This window comes from Oncorhynchus gorbuscha, linkage group LG06, assembly GCF_021184085.1.
Source record: "Oncorhynchus gorbuscha isolate QuinsamMale2020 ecotype Even-year linkage group LG06, OgorEven_v1.0, whole genome shotgun sequence".
In the NCBI taxonomy this organism is placed as follows: Eukaryota; Metazoa; Chordata; class Actinopteri; order Salmoniformes; family Salmonidae; genus Oncorhynchus; species Oncorhynchus gorbuscha.
This window is the reverse complement of record NC_060178.1, coordinates 11,609,674-11,628,417: the sequence shown is the minus strand read 5'-3', so window position 1 is coordinate 11,628,417 and position 18,744 is coordinate 11,609,674. Positions and strand designations below refer to the sequence as shown.

Here is an 18,744-nt window from a genome sequence, read left to right as displayed (position 1 = left end):
GAGCTGGTTAAACTGTAGTAGGGTCCACATAGATACTAGTCATGCTGGTGTAGTCTATAGCTGAGCTGTTTAAACTGTAGTAGGGTCCACATAGATACTAGTCATGCTGTTGTAGTATATAGCTGAGCTGGTTAAACTGTAGTAGGGTCCACATAGATACTAGTCATGCTGGTGTAGTCTATTGCTGAGCTGGTTAAACTGTAGTAGGGTCCACATAGATACTAGTCATGCTGTTGTAGTATATAGCTGAGCTGGTTAAACTGTAGTAGGGTCCACATAGATACTAGTCATGCTGGTGATGATTCATTCTGCTCTGTTTTTCTTTACAAAATATTTTTTTGACTGTTTTGATCTTCAGAGATTTCATGCATTAAAATAATTTGTTTTCATATTTAATAAAATGTAATGTTTTCATGTTGTACATTTCCATGAATTGTGATGTATGGTGTTGATGTATATTGGTTGGCATTCAGAACCATTGATATGTTTTCTCAATTGGTTCTCTGTCTCTATGTAATTCTCCTCAGTGGCATTGAACAGGTAGAATCACTAACTGACTAACTAAACTATATGGACTGTTTTCCCGGACACAGATTAATCGTAGTCCTGGACTAAAAAGTATGTTCAATGTAGATGTCCTGGAAACCAGCCCTAAATTTGTCATCTTTCATCCTCCCATGCTGCTCAGTCCAGCAACATTAAACCTGTCCAGCAGGTGGAGCTGTTGAACAAACAATAAAACCAGCAGATATCTTGACTTGCCACTCAGTTTATCAGTAATGTTCAGAAAAGTACTTTAATGTCATTGGAGATTGATGGTCTTTTTAATCCACTATCCAGAGTCAGGAACAGATGAAGTTAGGTCTGCTACTGTTCAGTGATTAAATATGATTTATGGTGATGGGAAATAAAAAATACAACACTAAACTTCATCTAGTAATAGTTTTCCTTTGTTATTTATTCCAAGGTGTGTCTATAACTTCTAAATGGATTATGTGGTTGTGAGCTAGTGGTGTGGCTGAAAAGGGAGGATGGGAGGGGAAATGGGCAGATATATCGGACAGATGAGGGAGAGAAAGATTTTCATACCTGAGTTAGTGCTCTGTTCCAAATAGCTCCCTATTCCCTGCGTAGTGCACTTGGCTTCTTTAGACCAGATCTAAAGTAGTGTTCTAGATGTTAGATGGTTTCTCCCTTTCATTACAACATGACAATATGGTCATGACTTTAGTGGTTTCCTCCTCTTTGTTTTTAGTGTTATTTTGTTATGTGTGTTGTCAGGGTTGTTCCTCTGTGTTCCTCATTGAAAATCCATGAACAATGAATCACTAACTAATGATATTCCAGTTGTGTTTAGACAACTTCATGTCTGACGTCCCCCAGTTCTGTTCAGACCCATTGAACTGGGTCACATTCTAAATGGTGGCTTGTATTGATCGTCCATACTGGACCTAACTGTGGTTAACCAGACTGGAGGGGTTCTGATCACATATTCCCTCATCTACACAATTTTACCTGATGTTCTCTCTCTCTCTCTCTCTCTCTCTCTCTCTCTCTCTCTCTCTCTCTCTCTCTCTCTCTCTCTTTAGAAAGCAGACACCCTCAATATGGTTTAATTCCTGTAGTTATCAGGACACATGGGGTGTGTTCCAATTATCTCTCCTTTCTAAATGTGAACTTGTCCACACCCCTTCATGGATTATAAAGGAAATGACTGGTATAGGAATGCTACACTTCAGAAGGAAGGAGAGATTATTGGGACACCCCCATGGAGTGATGATAGAGGGATGTGAAAGAGGAGAGAGGTAATGGTTGTACTCCCCCATGGAGTGATGATAGAGGGATGTGAAAGAGGAGAGAGGTAATGGTTGTACTCCCCCATGGAGTGATGATAGAGGGATGTGAAAGAGGAGAGAGGTAATGGTTGTACTCCCCCATGGAGTGATGATAGAGGGATGTGAAAGAGGAGAGAGGTAATGGTTGTACTCCCCCATGGAGTGATGATAGAGGGATGTGAAAGAGGAGAGAGGTAATGGTTGTACTCCCCCATGGAGTGATGATAGAGGGATGTGAAAGAGGAGAGGTAATGGTTGTACTCCCACATGGAGTGATGATAGAGGGATGTGAGAGGAGAGAGGTAATGGTTGTACTCCCCCATGGAGTGATGATAGAGGGATGTGAGAGGAGAGAGGTAATGGTTGTACTCCCACATGGAGTGATGATAGAGGGATGTGAGAGGAGAGAGGTAATGGTTGTACTCCCACATGGAGTGATGATGGAGGGATGTGAAAGAGGAGAGAGGTAATGGTTGTACTCCCCCATGGAGTGATGATAGAGGGATGTGAAAGCGGAGAGGTAATGGTTGTACTGGACTTATTTATTCTCTCATTACTGACATTCTTTTTCATATAATTGCACAACACAAAATAAATCATGTTAGATAATGCTCACTTCCTCCTATAAGAGTCATTGAAGTGTTGGATGAGACAGGACCCTGACTTCACCGGGGGATATGTGTTGGATGAGACAGGACCCTGACTTCACCGGGGGATATGTGTTGGATGAGACAGGACCCTGACTTCACCGGGGGATATGTGTTGGATGAGACAGGACCCTGACTTCACCGGGGGATATGTGTTGGATGAGACAGGACCCTGACTTCACCGGGGATATGTGTTGGATGAGACAGGACCCTGACTTCACCGGGGGATATGTGTTGGATGAGACAGGACCCTGACTTCACCGGGGGATATGTGTTGGATGAGACAGGACCCTGACTTCACCGGGGGATATGTGTTGGATGAGACAGGACCCTGACTTCACCGGGGGATAAGTGTTGGATGAGACAGGACCCTGACTTCACCGGGGGATATGTGTTGGATCCGTCACAACAGGTGATGAGGATCTCATCTTCCAACTGCACAAAGAAAACCAGGGAATACAAACTTAATCAAGCACCGCTTATTTTATCATAAGTATTCAACATTATTATAAGTTATATTTAAACGCAGGTCTGTTTCCAATAATACAATAAGCCTGTAACATATTGTATGATCTTATCAGGTAAAGGTGTTTCAAATGGAAGGGCAAGTCTCACCGCTGAGAGGAAAACATCACTGGTCCACCTCTGCATCAGGTCAGCTATGTTGATCAGTACTGTCCCAGGGATGCTGGGAGCAGAGATGAACTCCCCTGACCTGGTACCATCTATGGAGTTGTCATTTTAATATACAGTTTACCACATTACTGATAGAACACACATACACCATGTTAATAGAATGAAATGGATCCAGGTTCCATTTATTTTTCAATAGATTTACTGCCTGTGGATCACTTCTCCAAAGTAGTCTGAAATCAAGATGACTGCAGGTCTGAATCCCAAACTAATGGGGGGAAATGGCTCCATCTAATAAGATGGTATTTAGAGGTATGAACCTTTCTATTGGGGTGAACCATCTGCTCCGGTCTGTCTCTCCCAGTCTGGTACAGGTGTCCTCTCCTGCTCCGGTCTGTCTCTCCCAGTCTGGTACAGGTGTCCTCTCCTGCTCCGGTCTGTCTCTCCCAGTCTGGTTCAGGTGTCCTCTCCTGCTCTGGTCTGTCTCTCCCAGTCTGGTACAGGTGTCCTCTCCTGTCTACAGGTGGTCTGTCTCTCCCAGTCTGGTACAGGTGTCCTCTCCTGCTCCGGTCTGTCTCTCCCAGTCTGGTACAGGTGTCCTCTCCTGCTCTGGTCTGTCTCTCCCAGTCTGGTACAGGTGTCCTCTCCTGCTCTGGTCTGTCTCTCCCAGTCTGGTACAGGTGTCCTCTCCTGCTCCGGTCTGTCTCTCCCAGTCTGGTACAGGTGTCCTCTCCTGCTCTGGTCTGTCTCTCCCAGTCTGGTACAGGTGTCCTCTCCTGCTCCGGTCTGTCTCTCCCAGTCTGGTACAGGTGTCCTCTCCTGCTCTGGTCTGTCTCTCCCAGTCTGGTACAGGTGTCTGGTCCTCTCCTGCTGCCGGTCTGTCTCTCCCAGTCTGGTACAGGTGTCCTCTCCTGCTCTGGTCTGTCTCTCCCAGTCTGGTACAGGTGTCCTCTCCTGCTCTGGTCTGTCTCTCCCAGTCTGGTACAGGTGTCCTCTCCTGCTCTGGTCTGTCTCTCCCAGTCTGGTACAGGTGTCCTCTCCTGCTCCGGTCTGTCTCACCCAGTCTGGTACAGATGCCCTCGACACTCTCTCTCTCCCCGGAGCTTTGCTCGCCTACATCATACATCGCTGACTTGTTAAATTATCTGCTGTTGTAATATTTGATTAGTAATATTTGCTATGTTTGTATTATTATTTAGGAAAAATGTTTATATGAATTCATAGCTCATTTAATGAGAGTTTGAGTTGAGTTTGTGTTGGCTACATGTCTTAGATTGCTTAGTGCTGTGTTTCTCTCAGGTCAAACAATGAGGCAATAAGTAACATGTTGCTGTTGTTCATGTTGCTGTTGTTCAAGCGTGTGGGAGAAACCACACGCTTGCTCTGTGAATGAGGAAATATATGACTGTTTCTCCCTCGAGTTTTGGGAGAAACCACACGCTTGCTCTGTGAATAAGGAAATATATGACTGTTTCTCCCTGGAGTTTTGGGAACCTTAACCTTGGCTCCTCTTTAAATATTGTTGTATCTTGTTATAGACCATATGCTACTGCTGGCTCTCTGGATTATATTTTCAGATTATCACAGCATGTCAACTCTGAGTTTGTCCTGATGGGTGATCTGAATCAGGATTGGTTAACATCTAGTTCTGATCATATCAAAATTCTATGCAATACCTACAATCTCACTCAGATTGTCAACAGTGTAACGAGGTTGAATATAAAGTATCCTCTTTGATTGATTGGATTTTAACCAATACTCTTCATTGTTTTAATGCTTCTGGTATTTTTTTTTTTACAAATGACATAAGTGATCACTGTGCTATTGCCTGTGTGAGAGATGGTAAAATTCCGAAGCATTCTCCACATGTCATCACGAAAAGACACTGGAAGGGGTTTGATAATCAAGGTTTTTTACATGATGTATCTAGCATTGAATGGAATGAATCCCTGATGTTGAACTAGCCTTTTGTTACTTCCACAACGTATTCCAGTATGTATGCAATTGTCCCCTTTAAATAAATTCAGGTTGAAGGGCAGACAGAACCCCTGGTTTACTGAGGAACTTACTAAAATCATAAGGGAACAAAATGCTATATGGGCTAAAGCAAGAGGGTCTGGTTCAGCGGGTGATTGGATGGCTTTTAAACGTCTTTGAAATATGGGTGTGGCTTTGATCTGAAAAGTGAAAGCAGACCACTACCTGAAATCTACTTCAGATCATTTAAATAATCCCTCCACATTTTGGCAAGTAGTGAAAGGTTTGGAGTGAAAAGAAGATTCACAGCTTCCCAAACTATTGTTGGTCGACACTCAGGTTGTAACTGAGAGAACTTCCCTTCTGAAAGCCTTGAATCAGCATTTAATAGATGCAGGCAGTTTAGATGCAGGCAGTTTTTGCCAGGTTCTCCTTCTCACCCGTCTCTGGTTCAGAAGTGTGTAAAGCCCTGAAAGAAATTGCTACAAAGAAATCCCCTGGCCCTGATGAACTAGAACCCCTGCTTCCTATACTTAGCTGCTGACATCATTGCTCCCCCCTATATTTTTAACCTCACGCTTGAAATTAAGGAAATCCCCATGTTATGGAAATCTGCTTTTGTACTGCCTCTCCTGAAAGGTGGAGATCCTTCGCTACTTGACAAAGATCGACCCATATCAAAATTGTCTGTACTGTCAAAGGTACTGCAGTCCTTAGTTAGCAGGCAGCTGAAGGCCTACCTCCAAGAAAACATCTTAAATGGAATGCAGTCAGGCTTTAGGTCTGGCCACAGCACTGTTTCAGCAACATGGACGGTTTTAAATGACATCCACTGTGCTCTTGATAAGAAGTGTGTCTGTCTTTATTGATTTGTCGAAGGCTTTTGACACCATGGACCATGCTGTGGTAGTGCTAAGGTTAAAATATTGTGGAATTACAGGTCATGATCTAGATTGGTTTTTAAATTACCTATATCAAATCGTACACAATGTGTAATGGAGGATGGTTATAAATCTGAGTCCATAGAGTTGTGCTCAAGTGTTCTGCAAGGTTGTATTTTGGGCCCACTGTTGTTCCTTTTGTATATCAACAACATTGGGTTATCATATTGAAACAGCAAATTTTTATGGAGATTATACTGTTGTTTATTCAAGTGGTAGTAGTTTATCTTTATCTTTTGAAAATGCCCAAAGAGCATTTAACATCATACAACAGAAACTGTATGATTTGAAGCCGGTTCTGAATTTCAAATGCCAGGCATGTTACTAATCATGTCATTGCTACATTGGCTGGAGATAGTATAGCGCCAGTCAAACTGTATAAATATTTGTGTGGGTTGATGTCAAACTGAGCTTCACTGTTCATGTGGAGAACTTGATAAGGAACTTGATAAGAACTTGATAAGGAGAACTTTATAAGGAAGCTCTAGCTGAGAATAGGTTTTTATTATCGGCATAAGGCTTGTTTTTCTCTGGAGTCCAGGAAGGAGCTGGTACGATGTACATTACTGGCAGTTTTAGAGATGTATATATATATATATATATATATGCAGGCCTCAACCACTACCCTTGATTCAGTATATCATTCAGCCCTCAGGTTCATTACCAATCAAAAACGTCAAACACATCATTGTGATCTCTACAGCGCCATTGACTGGTCGTCATTGACCTTGCGTAGGCTTAAACTACAGCAGGGTGGCAGAGAAGTCAGGCGCAGGAGAGCAGAAATGGGTAATAACCAAAGATCTATTAAGCAAAACCAACGGCATCCAGAACAACAAGATAAATGGGCACAAAAATAACCCATCGTGCGCTCACGGGGAACGTGCACGAGCACTTCAATAAACAATCCCACACAAAGACATGGGGGGAACAGAGGGTTAAATACACGACAAGTAAAAAGAGGGAATTGAAGCCAGGTGTGTGGAAACACAAGACAAAACAAATGGAAAATGAAATGTGGATCGACGATGGCTATAAGACCTTCGGCAGAAGTCGGGTCCTCTCCTTGTTCGGGCGACGCTGATTTATAAGGCTATATTGGGTAAAATGACATATTATCTTTGTTCTTTTTTAATCAGGTCAGTAAATAAATATCAATTACAGTCTTATTCTCATTTGCTTCTAACAGTAACAAAAACTAGAACAGGTCATGGTAGAAATAGTTTTAGTTACTCAGCTCCGTGGTCCTGGAATTCTCTCCTGAACATTTTAAATTTGATGATCTATATTCGTTGGTGGAGTTTAAACACTTGATCATTGTAAATGTCGTAGAGTGTAATTGTCTTTAGGACAGCTGTTTTTTAGTCAAGACTTTTGTGTTTTTTAACGTAATATGTAATTGTTGTACTGTATGTGTGTTTATAGTTTTGTTTAATGTTAGTGTATGTAAGTTGTTTTGTCTGAAACGTTGTTCCCCCTGCTGCTATTGGACCAGGCCTCTCTTGGAAAAGAGATGTGATCTCAATGAGAAAAACCTGGATAAATAAAAGGTTAAATAATATATTTTTTTATGAATGGATAGCATACGATCATAGATACAATTTGGCCACATAAGCCTACAAACATTTACAACAGCAAAATCACAATAATCACGAGAATGGCTTCAGATCAAAGTCGACGTTAAGACCAAAGGGAGCAATGGTCTGTAAATTAAAGATCCAGCCAGCCTCTCGTATAAACAATAAATTGTCGAGGTCACGCCCTTTCCTAGGGAGGGTGGCATGTTCGGTGCCGATATAACGTAGGGACGAAATCGATTGGTTCGCAACCAAAAAGTGGGCCGCAACTGGGTATGTCGGGTTTTTTAACCTAATGGTGCTACGATGCTCCGAGATTCGTAATTTTAAATCGCTCTTTCTTTTACCCGAATAATTCCCCCCCTTGAACAAGTTATACGATAACTGCCTGTCTATGTATGTATGGAGGGGGAGCCTGCTATTATTTGTCTATACTATGTATGTGATGTAAGCAGGAAAACCTGCTATTATCTGTCTACACCAGTTGTCACAACCGGTAGATCTCGATCGCCATACGTTTCTGTAAAAAAAAAAACTATAAAGTGTTTCTATTTGTTTTATTAGTCTCGGGCTGTTGGTGGTAGGTGTAGCCAAATCAGCTGCCCTGCGCGCCGGGTAAGAAAACTGTTGTCATTTCATGTGTCTGAAGGAACAAACTGCCTTCCCGGTGGGCCTGGAGAGGAAATCAAGTGCACTATGCCCCGCTGGCCAATCTGATTCCTCAGATGACCGAGTCTGCAGTAACGTAGCAGGCATAAAAGAAAGCTGGAGCAAAATTAATACTTTGAGATTTCAAACAAATGACTAGTGAGAGACTGTCAACTAAATCAGCAAAGAGCTGCTGTTTTTATGAGTTCATGTTTAAGTTCTTACTCAGCACTGTCAACACTTTGTATTCAACACTTTTATAAGCCATAAAATGCGCGTTGTTCCTATTTCCAGTCAGCGCTACAACAAGCAGTGCAGCAGTAATGAATGAGGAGTATTCTGCCCTTGAGTTGCGTTCCCATGCAAAACTAGACAGATAGCTGTAGCTCAGTTGGTAGAGCATGGCGCTTGTAACGCCATGCGGGAAAACGTAGAATGTATGCACACATGACAGATAAAAGCTAAATGGCATATATTATTATATTATTATATTAGCTAACAACTAAGTCTTCAATAAAACTCCCAAGGCGTGACTTTTCTTGAATGAATATATTGAAACGTTTATGTTGTGAAACTGCAAAATACAGAAAAGAATATACTTTAGTGTTCAATTCACAACGACATACTGTATATGTACATTAAACATTTGAAGTTGCATAAAGACAAAGCACGTGCTAAGGTACCATGCATCTGGCATGATGCCAAACCATATAGCTAATTGTTAACCATATGGTAATTGCTCCTTTCATTACTCTAATAATGTATAACCATCTATGTAGAATAACAAAGCATATTACACTAGAAACAGTAACAAAACTACAGTATTGTATATTTTACAATTCGTTTGCATGACGCATGAGCAAAGTAATACAGCTAACGACATACACAAAAGGCATTGCAATTTGTGAGTAAATGCAACCAACATTGCTATGTAAGAAACTCTATCAATAACAAGATTATCATCATTAGCTAAATGCTTGAATCGAACTTACAAACAAATATTTTTCCAAGGCTGAAGCGTGACAAGAAATAACTACATTGAAAGACCTGCAACGTAGTGTTGTTTGTAGCTGTTCTATGCGTGCAAAACAAATTCTGAACTTCCTGTTTGCGTCGTCTCTCTAAGTACCAGAAAGCGCCACTAGGGGGCAAATAACACCATTGAACACAATGAAAATCCAATTTAACCATTGTAATAAAATAATCTGTTATCTTCTAACAGGATGGCAGCACACTCCCCGCCTGGTATAATGAAATTGTGCCACCATTAAATAAAACATATCAAGAAACAAATAATGTCCTTTCTATTTTTATCTTTTGTCTCTAGGATGCTTCAGAAAGAAGAACAACAATCTCTGAGATTGGTCTCAGAAACACCTTAGCAGCTCCTTGCTTGACAATTTTTAGTTCTACTTTCCTAACCTTTTTGTCAGTACTGGGAAAGGTTTTTACCACAAGCCCGACTGGCCAGTCATTTCTGTGTGCCTGACTGTCTTTCAATAAGACAACATCTCCCACTTTTACATTTGGCTTTTCTGCTGTCCATTTTTTGCGTCTCTGCAGCGTTGTCAGGTACTCCTGTCTCCACCTTTTCCAAAAGGTGTCAGCGAGACACTGGACTTGCTTCCACTGTTTCCATTTCTCTTCTTTTTCTGTTGGAAGAGTGACATCCCACTCACTCTGATCAGAAGAGAGTTCTCTGATTAAGGCTTTACCTTGCATTGTTATTGGAGCCACGAACCCAAGGGGGTCATAAAGACTATTCACCGTGGACAGGATGCCTCTCCGAGTAAAAAGCTTCTCATTGTGGGACACCTGGAATGAGAAGCTGTCTGTTTCCAGGTTCCAGGAAAGTCCCAGACTCCGTTGAAAGGGGAGAGGATCCACTCCTAGGTCCAGATCTTTTAAGTCTTTCGCACGGTCCTCCATAGGGAAGGCTTCCATAACTGTTTTGCTATTGGATGCAATCTTGTGTAGTTTCATGTTGGACTCCGCCAACATTGCTTGTGTTTTTCTTAGAATATTGATAGCTTCTTCTGTAGTAGCTACTGATGTCAGACCATCATCGACGTAGAAGTTCCTCACTACATATTGCTTGGGTTCTGACCCGTGTTCCTTCTCACCCTGTAGCGCTGCTCGTCTCATGCAGTAGATGGCTACGGCTGGTGAAGGGCTGTTCCCAAATACATGGACTTTCATCCTGTACTCAGTTATGTTTCTATCTGGGTTGTTGTCTTCATACCAGAGAAACCTTAAGTAATCTCTGTGATCCTCACGTACACCAAAACAGTAAAACATTTGTTGCACATCTGCTGTTAGTGCAATGCAATCCTTGCGGAAACGCATTAGGACACCCAAGAGTGTGTTGTTTAAGTCTGGACCACTGAGCAGAACATCGTTAAGTGACACGCCTTGACACTTAGCACTGGAGTCAAATACTACTCGTATTTGTTCAGGCTTTTGTGGATGGTAAACACCAAATATGGGCAGATACCAACGTTCTTTGTCTTCCTCTAGTGGCTGTGAAGGTTCGGCTTGGTCGTTATCCAGCATCTTTTGCATGAAGTCAATAAAATGACGCTTCATGTCAGGCTTTTTGTCTAAAGTCCTGCGAAGTGATGTGAGACGGTTCATGGCCTGCTCCCTGTTATTAGGAAGGCGACGTCTATTGGGGCGAAAGGGTAGTGGAGCCACCCAGTTGTTGCCATCATCCTGGAAAACCTGTTTGTCCATAATGTCCAAAAAGGCTTTGTCCTCCACTGATGGTGCTGGTTTATCATCGTCTTGTGTTTTGTCGAACACGGAACATCCCAGGCTGTCTGTGTTCACAGTTGTGATTGGATCTCTCAAGTGCACTGTAGAGGGAGAGATGTGTTTCTGAGCTACGCTGTTGTAGTTCTCTTTTACCTGGATGATGTCAGGACAAGGGCTCAGATAGGATGTGCGACCATTTTGAAGTATGTTTGTCCTGAACACGTTAACATTGGCTGGTCGGTGAGCCGTTCCCAGACAGACCTCACCCACAATGACCCACCCGAGGTCGAGTCGCTGTGCATAAGGAGTGTCGTGGGGCCCATTGATTTGCTCTCGTACCTTGTGTACCCTTAAGATGTCTCGTCCTAAGAGCAGGAGGATGGGAGCGTCTGGGTCCACAGCTGGAATTCTGTCCATAACTGGTTGCAGATGGGGATGATGATACGCAATGTCGGGGGAGTGAATCTCCATCCTATCGTCTGGCATCATATCACACTCTATCAGAGTAGGGAGAGTGAGCTGCATGTGTCCATCTATAGACTCCACCATGAAGTTGACGGCTCTCCTGCCTGAAGTCTCTGTTACCCCAGAACACGTCTTCATGGTGTATGGAGCAGAGTTGTCATTGATGTTGAAGAGACTGAAAAACTCTGTCTTGGCCAGAGATTTGTTACTTTGTTCATCAAGCACTACATACATTTTGACAGCTTTCTCTCTTTTCCCAGCCGGATAAGCTTTGACTAAGCATATTTTTGAACATGATCTTGGATTGACTGCCTCACCACAGATCTCTGTACACTTTGAGGTGACAGATAGAAGAGCATCGTCACCTTGCTCCCCGCCATTATCTGTCTCTGCTGTAGCGGTGTATGTATTTGTAGGGGCTGGGCCTGGATGCAGAGCAGCAAGATGCCTGTCGCTATCGCACTCAGAGCACTTGATTGAAACCTTACAGTCTTTAGCTCTGTGCTGAGTTGACCCACAACATCGGAAACAAATGCCATTGTCTTTGAGATATGATTTGCGCTCATCTAGAGTTTTGTATCTAAACCCACGACACTTTTTAAGAGGATGAGGCTTGTTATGTATTGGGCAGTGACGGTCAGGGTTTTCAACCTTTGTCTTACTGGGTTTGGTTTGGTGGTCTGAAGCCTCAGATGACACATCTGTCTTGTATACAGTCACAGGTGTCTTGCTGCTGTACCTGGCAGGTTTCTCACTTTTCATGGACACCTGGTTATTTGAGGTGTAGAGGGTGAAGCTGGGGTCATTTCTAATTTTCGCCTGGTTCCTGATGAATCTCGAGAATGGTGGGAATGCTACCCGATAGTCCTCCTTATATCCTGTGCTATCCATTTTTCTTGTAAACTGAATGGAAGTTTCTCTACAATAGGGTTTACCCCCCGAGATGTGTCCAGATAAGCGAGGCCTGGAAGGTACCCTTCTACTTTAGCACACTCCAGTTCGAGAAGAATGTCACCTAGTTCTCTTAGTTTGTGATTGTCTTTGTTAGCCAGTTTTGGAAAATCATCCATTTTCTTCAACAGTGCATTCTCGATCACTTCGGGTGTACCATAGCACTCTTCTAGTCGTTGCCAGACCATGTTAAGCCCTGCTGTTGCGTTGAAAATATGGACAGATCTAATTCTGTTTGCTTGCTCAGACGACTCTGCCCCTAGCCACTTGGTAATTAGATCTAACTCTTCCCTGGCTGATAAATTCAAGTCTCTGGTCGCATTGAGAAAGGATGCTTTCCATGCCCAATAATTTTCAGGGCGATCATCAAACTTCAGGAATCCTGAACTCACCATCTCACGTCGTAGGAGGTACTTGGTGAGGTCTGGTGCCACTTGTGACTCAGGGAAGTTGTGTGTGTGTGACTGGAAGTGGGCTTGCTTTCCATTTCCACCATGCTGCTGTTCATTTCTTTTGAACGGAGAGTCTCTGCTCATGTTCTGTTGTTTGCTACTTTCTGGATTATGGCATGTAGCTGGGTCAACACTAAGCTCTTGTTTCTCCACTTCAAATGGAAGTTCAGCAAAGTAGGGCCTAGCATGTTGTTGCACATACTCACATGTACGTTGGACTGGACTTAAGGGCTGTGTCCCTGTGTCTAGTTCTTTGCAAAGCTCTCTGCGTTCTGATCCTACAGCTTCTTCAAAGGCTGCAGCTTCAGCCAACGCAGCAGCAGCTGTTCTCTCAACTTGGAGAACATATAAACTTGCCTCGAGGTCAGCTTTTTGCTTCAACAAGCTGGCCTCTGTTTCTGCCTTTTGCTTCAACAAGCTGGCCTCTGTTTCTGCCTTTTGCTTCATCACAGAAGCTTCCTTCTCAGCATAAGAGACTTGTGCGCGTGCTGCCTCCGCCTTGGCGCGTGCTTTGACGGCTGCAGAACTCGCCGTTGAGGATCTGCTTGACTGTTTTGATGACCTTGATCTTGTAGATTGAGACTTGGTCCCAATGTGCTGAAGAGGCTCTTCCATCTCTCTCTGTTGAACACCTGGCTCTGGTTGTTGCATCGTAGACTGCTGGTCTTCCCTAGGATAAGAGGCTTTGTTGGCTGATGAACGTAGAAACATAACCACCTTGTGCAGTTATTCTTGTGCTTGAGCCCGCTGTGATGATGTTTTTTCACTATTCTGCCCTTGAGTTGCGTTCCCATGCAAAACTAGACAGATAGCTAACAACTAAGTCTTCAATAAAACTCCCAAGGCGTGACTTTTCTTGAATGAATATATTGAAACGTTTATGTTGTGAAACTGCAAAATACAGAAAAGAATATACTTTAGTGTTCAATTCACACCGACATACTACCGACATACTGTATATGTACATTAAACATTTGAAGTTGCATAAAGACAAAGCACGTGCTACGGTACCATGCATCTGGCATGATGCCACACCATATAGCTAATTGTTAACCATATGGTAATTGCTCCTTTCATTACTCTAATAATGTATAACCATCTATGTAGAATAACAAAGCATATTACACTAGAAACAGTAACAAAACTACAGTATTGTATATTTTACAATTCGTTTGCATGACGCATGAGCAAAGTAATACAGCTAACGACATACACAAAAGGCATTGCAATTTGTGAGTAAATGCAACCAACATTGCTATGTAAGAAACTCTATCAATAACAAGATTATCATCATTAGCTAAATGCTTGAATCGAACTTACAAACAAATATTTTTCCAAGGCTGAAGCGTGACAAGAAATAACTACATTGAAAGACCTGCAACGTAGCGTTGTTTGTAGCTGCTCTATGCGTGCAAAACAAATTCTGAACTTCCTGTTTGCGTCATCTCTCTAAGTACCAGAAAGCGCCACTAGGGGGCAAATAACACCATTGAACACAATGAAAATCCAATTTAACCATTGTAATAAAATAATCTGTTATCTTCTAACAGGATGGCAGCACAAGGAGGGACGTGTTTATATAGGCCTGCGTTGTTACTATTATTAGCGGCTTGGGTCTTTTTTAATATAGAGGAATATTTAACTTCCTCAGTTCATAGGAGTAACAACATGAATTTGTGCACGAGGCAGAAGTAATGCGGTGCGACTCGAGTTTCCCTATCAGCTGGAAGACTGTCCTTTTTGGTCAGAGTCAGTGGAGGAAAGAGAGAGAGGAGGGATGTAGAGAGATGGACCCTCAGTCTGCTGAGACTGACCCTCAGTCTGTTGCTCTCTCCCTCTGCTGAGACTGACCCTCAGTCTGCTGCTCTCTCCCTCTGCTGAGACTGACCCTCAGTCTGTTGCTCTCTCCCTCTGCTGAGACTGACCCTCAGTCTGTTGCTCTCTCCCTCTGCTGAGACTGACCCTCAGTCTGTTGCTCTCTCCCTCTGCTGAGACTGACCCTCAGTCTGTTGCTCTCTCCCTCTGCTGAGACTGACCCTCAGTCTGCTGCTCTCTCTCTCTGCTGAGACTGACCCTCAGTCTGTTGCTCTCTCCCTCTGCTGAGACTGACCCTCAGTCTGCTGCTCTCTCTCTCTGCTGAGACTGACCCTCAGTCTGTTGCTCTCTCCCTCTGCTGAGACTGACCCTCAGTCTGTCGCTCTCTCCCTCCGCTGAGACTGACCCTCAGTCTGCTGCTCTCTCCCTCCGCTGAGACTGACCCTCAGTCTGCTGCTCTCTCCCTCCGCTGAGACTGACCCTCAGTCTGCTGCTCTCTCCCTCCGCTGAGACTGACCCTCAGTCTGCTGCTTTCTCCCTCCGCTGAGACTGACCCTCAGTCTGCTGCTCTCTCCCTCCGCTGAGACTGACCCTCAGTCTGCTTCTCTCTCCCTCCGCTGAGACTGACCCTCAGTCTGCTGCTCTCTCCCTCCACTGAGACTGACCCTCAGTCTGCTGCTCTCTCTCTCTGCTGAGACTGACCCTCAGTCTGTTGCTCTCTCCCTCTGCCGAGACTGACCCTCAGTCTGCTGCTCTCTCCCTCCGCTGAGACCGACCCTCAGTCTGCTGCTTTCTCCCTCCGCTGAGACTGACCCTCAGTCTGCTGCTCTCTCCCTCCGCTGAGACTGACCCTCAGTCTGCTGCTTTCTCCCTCCGCTGAGACTGACCCTCAGTCTGCTGCTCTCTCCCTCCGCTGAGACTGACCCTCAGTCTGTTGCTCTCTCCCTCTGCTGAGACTGACCCTCAGTCTGTTGCTCTCTCCCTCCGCTGAGACTGACCCTCAGTCTGTTGCTCTCTCCCTCTGCTGAGACTGACCCTCAGTCTGTTGCTCTCTCCCTCCGCTGAGACTGACCCTCAGTCTGCTTCTCTCTCCCTCCGCTGAGACTGACCCTCAGTCTGCTGCTCTCTCCCTCCGCTGAGACTGACCCTCAGTCTGCTGCTCTCTCCCTCCACTGAGACTGACCATCAGATGCAGGCACCATCAGCCCAGTAAAATAAAAAGATAATCATTTAAATGTATGCTCACTCAGCTGTGACTCAAGTAATACAACAATGGATCTATTACCGGTGTGATCATATAGCCTTCCTCAAATGTTTAAATATATATATTTTTTAAATTCCCGAACAACAATGCATTGGCAGGTAAATTCAAGCAAAGCCATTATGAGGTGATAATGTATTGGTCCTATAGCTTACTGTACAAACCTCATTGCTACAGAACTGTTTTTAAATGGTTAATGTTACATAGGCTTACGTTTCTTAAGTCATGTTAATAAAGAATCAGAGCGGTAGATCTCTGCATTTTAACACAGAAAGTGATCTTGACTCAGAAAAGGTTGGTGACCACTGGTCTAAACTGTTATAATTAATAGCTTATTCCATGTTCTGTTTTCCCAAAATATTTTTGTACGTGAGCTAATAGCCTGCTCCTCCCTGTTTCAAGATGGAATAGATTCTAGATGTATTTTCGTCATGTCCGTTATGGCTTGATGGTTCCAATCTGTCTGTTGGCGAGCTGGCTGCATTTAGGTGAACTATGTGTCAGCCACAAATGTTAGCTTGCTACTCTGAATAGAATTGTTTATATAACTTCTATTTGTTGGATTTGTATTGTTGAAATAAGTACATGGTACTGCAGCTTGAACTGAGACAGCTCTTAGTTTAGTTGATTTGTTATTCCCCAGAATCAACCTTACACAGTTTAAATGTTTCAGTGTAAATCTTGTTTGCATGAATCTAATACAGTATTATCATTCAGACAGCCCATGAAACCTCAGAAATGCACCCAATTGATCTTTTAATTGTGGCCCAAATGTTCCCGTGCATTCAGGCAATTTACTGCCTTTAAGTCTCACTTCTACAGAGACCACAAGAGATATCAAAGATCTGTGAAAAGTGCTCCATTTCAATCAGCAGACAAAATGTTGATTTGCCCAATAGATTTTTGACTGAAGGATTGTTTGCTAGAGGGCAGAGAAATGAGTTATCCTTTTATGGGATGTGAAAAAACATATGCTGTTAAATGTACATTTGCGTCTCATTTATCCAGAACACAAAAACAGCTCCATCAAACATGCTTATGAGACAGTGTTGGAAACACAAAGTGAAAATGTTCCGGAGGCCCCTGGTGTTTCTACAGACAACTACTTTTCCCAGGACTTGGAGGCAGGCGGCCCCTTATATAATTGACAGCTTAGGATAGAAAACACTCTAAAGTTTCAAAAACTGTAAAGATATTGTCTGTGAGTATAACAGAACTGATATTGCAGGCAAAAGTATGAGAAAAATCCAATCCGGAAGTGCCTCATGTTTTGAAAGCGCTGCGTTCTAATGCGTCCCTATTGAGCAATGAATGGGCTATCAACCAGATTACTTTTTCTCCGTATTCCCCAAGGTGTCTCCAGCATTGTGACATAGTTTTATGCATTTATGTTGAAGAATACCCGTAAGCGGCTACATTGCGCAACTGGTCACCTGATGGCTCCCAGAGTGATTCTCGTGTAAAATACAGAGGCAGCCATTACTCCAATCGGTCCTACTGAATAACCAATTGTCCCGGTGGATATATTATTGAATAGATATTTGAAAAACACCTTGAGGATTGATTATAAACAACGTTTGCCATGTTTCTGTTGATATTATGGAGCTAATTTGGAATATTTCTCTGCATTTTCGTGACTGCAATTTCCGGGCGATTTCTCAGTCAAACGTGAAGAACAAACAGAGCTATTTCGCCTACGTTAAATAATATTTTTGGGGAAAAGGCACGTTAGCTATCTAACTGGGAGTCTCGTGAGTGAAAACATCCGAAGCTCATCAAAGGTAAACAATTTAATTTGATTGCTTTTCTGATTTCCGTGACCAAGTTACCTGCTGCTAGCTGGACAAAATGCTATGCTAGGCTATCGATAAACTTACACAAATGCTTGTCTAGCTTTGGCTGTAAAGCATATTTTGAAAATCTGAGATGACAGGGTGCTTAACAAAAGGCTAAGCTGTGTCTCAATATATTTCACTTGTGATTTTCATGAATAGGAATATTTATGTCCGTTGCGTTATGCGTTATGCTAATTAGTGTCAGTTGATGATTACGCTCCCTCATGCGGGATGGGGAGTCACTAGAGGTTTTAAGAGATGTGAAGGAGTAGAGGATGGTGTTATATCAGATGGATGAGTTGGTAAGAGATGTGAAGGAGTAGAGGATGGTGTTATATCAGATGGATGAGTTGGTAAGAGATGTTAAGGTGTAGAGGATGGTGTTATAGCAGATGGATGAGTTGGTAAGAGATGTTAAGGAGTAGAGGATGGTGTTATAGCAGATGGATGAGTTGGTAAGAGATGTGAAGGAGTAGAGGATGGTGTTATAGCAGATGGATGAGTTGGTAAGAGATGTTAAGGTGTAGAGGATGGTGTTATAGCAGATGAGTTGTGAGAGGTGCTTGATGTGCCAAAGCTGGATATCATCTGGGATCTCACAGTATCAGGGGCTTTGTGGAACATTTCAGCCGGAGTACATATTTTTGTCGATATTGTTCACGTTGACAGAGTAACATTTGAGTCTAGGACAAGCAAGGAGTGACACAGCTGGTGCCATCAAGGATACATTAACATTTGAGCCATCAAGCCCTTCCCCTTCACAGCCATCCTCCACATCCAGCCCTTCCCCTTCACTGTCATCCAACACATCCAGCCCTTCCCCTTCACAGTCATCCTCCACATCCAGCCCTTCCCCTTCACTGTCATCCAACACATCCAGCCCTTCCCCTTCACAGCCATCCTCCACATCCAGCCCTTCCCCTTCACTGTCATCCAACACATCAAGCCCTTCC

General features: G+C 43.3%; 1 protein-coding gene and 1 pseudogene across 1 annotated transcript in view; one reads left to right on the top strand and one right to left on the bottom strand.

The window, feature by feature from the left end:
• LOC124037532 overlaps positions 1–18,744 on the top strand; it is a 116,719-nt pseudogene that overhangs the window by 7,520 nt on the left and 90,455 nt on the right.
• Positions 1–18,744, bottom strand: part of LOC124037530 (E3 ubiquitin/ISG15 ligase TRIM25-like) — a 48,690-nt gene that overhangs the window by 805 nt on the left and 29,141 nt on the right. The gene's annotated exons all lie outside the window — the stretch shown is intronic.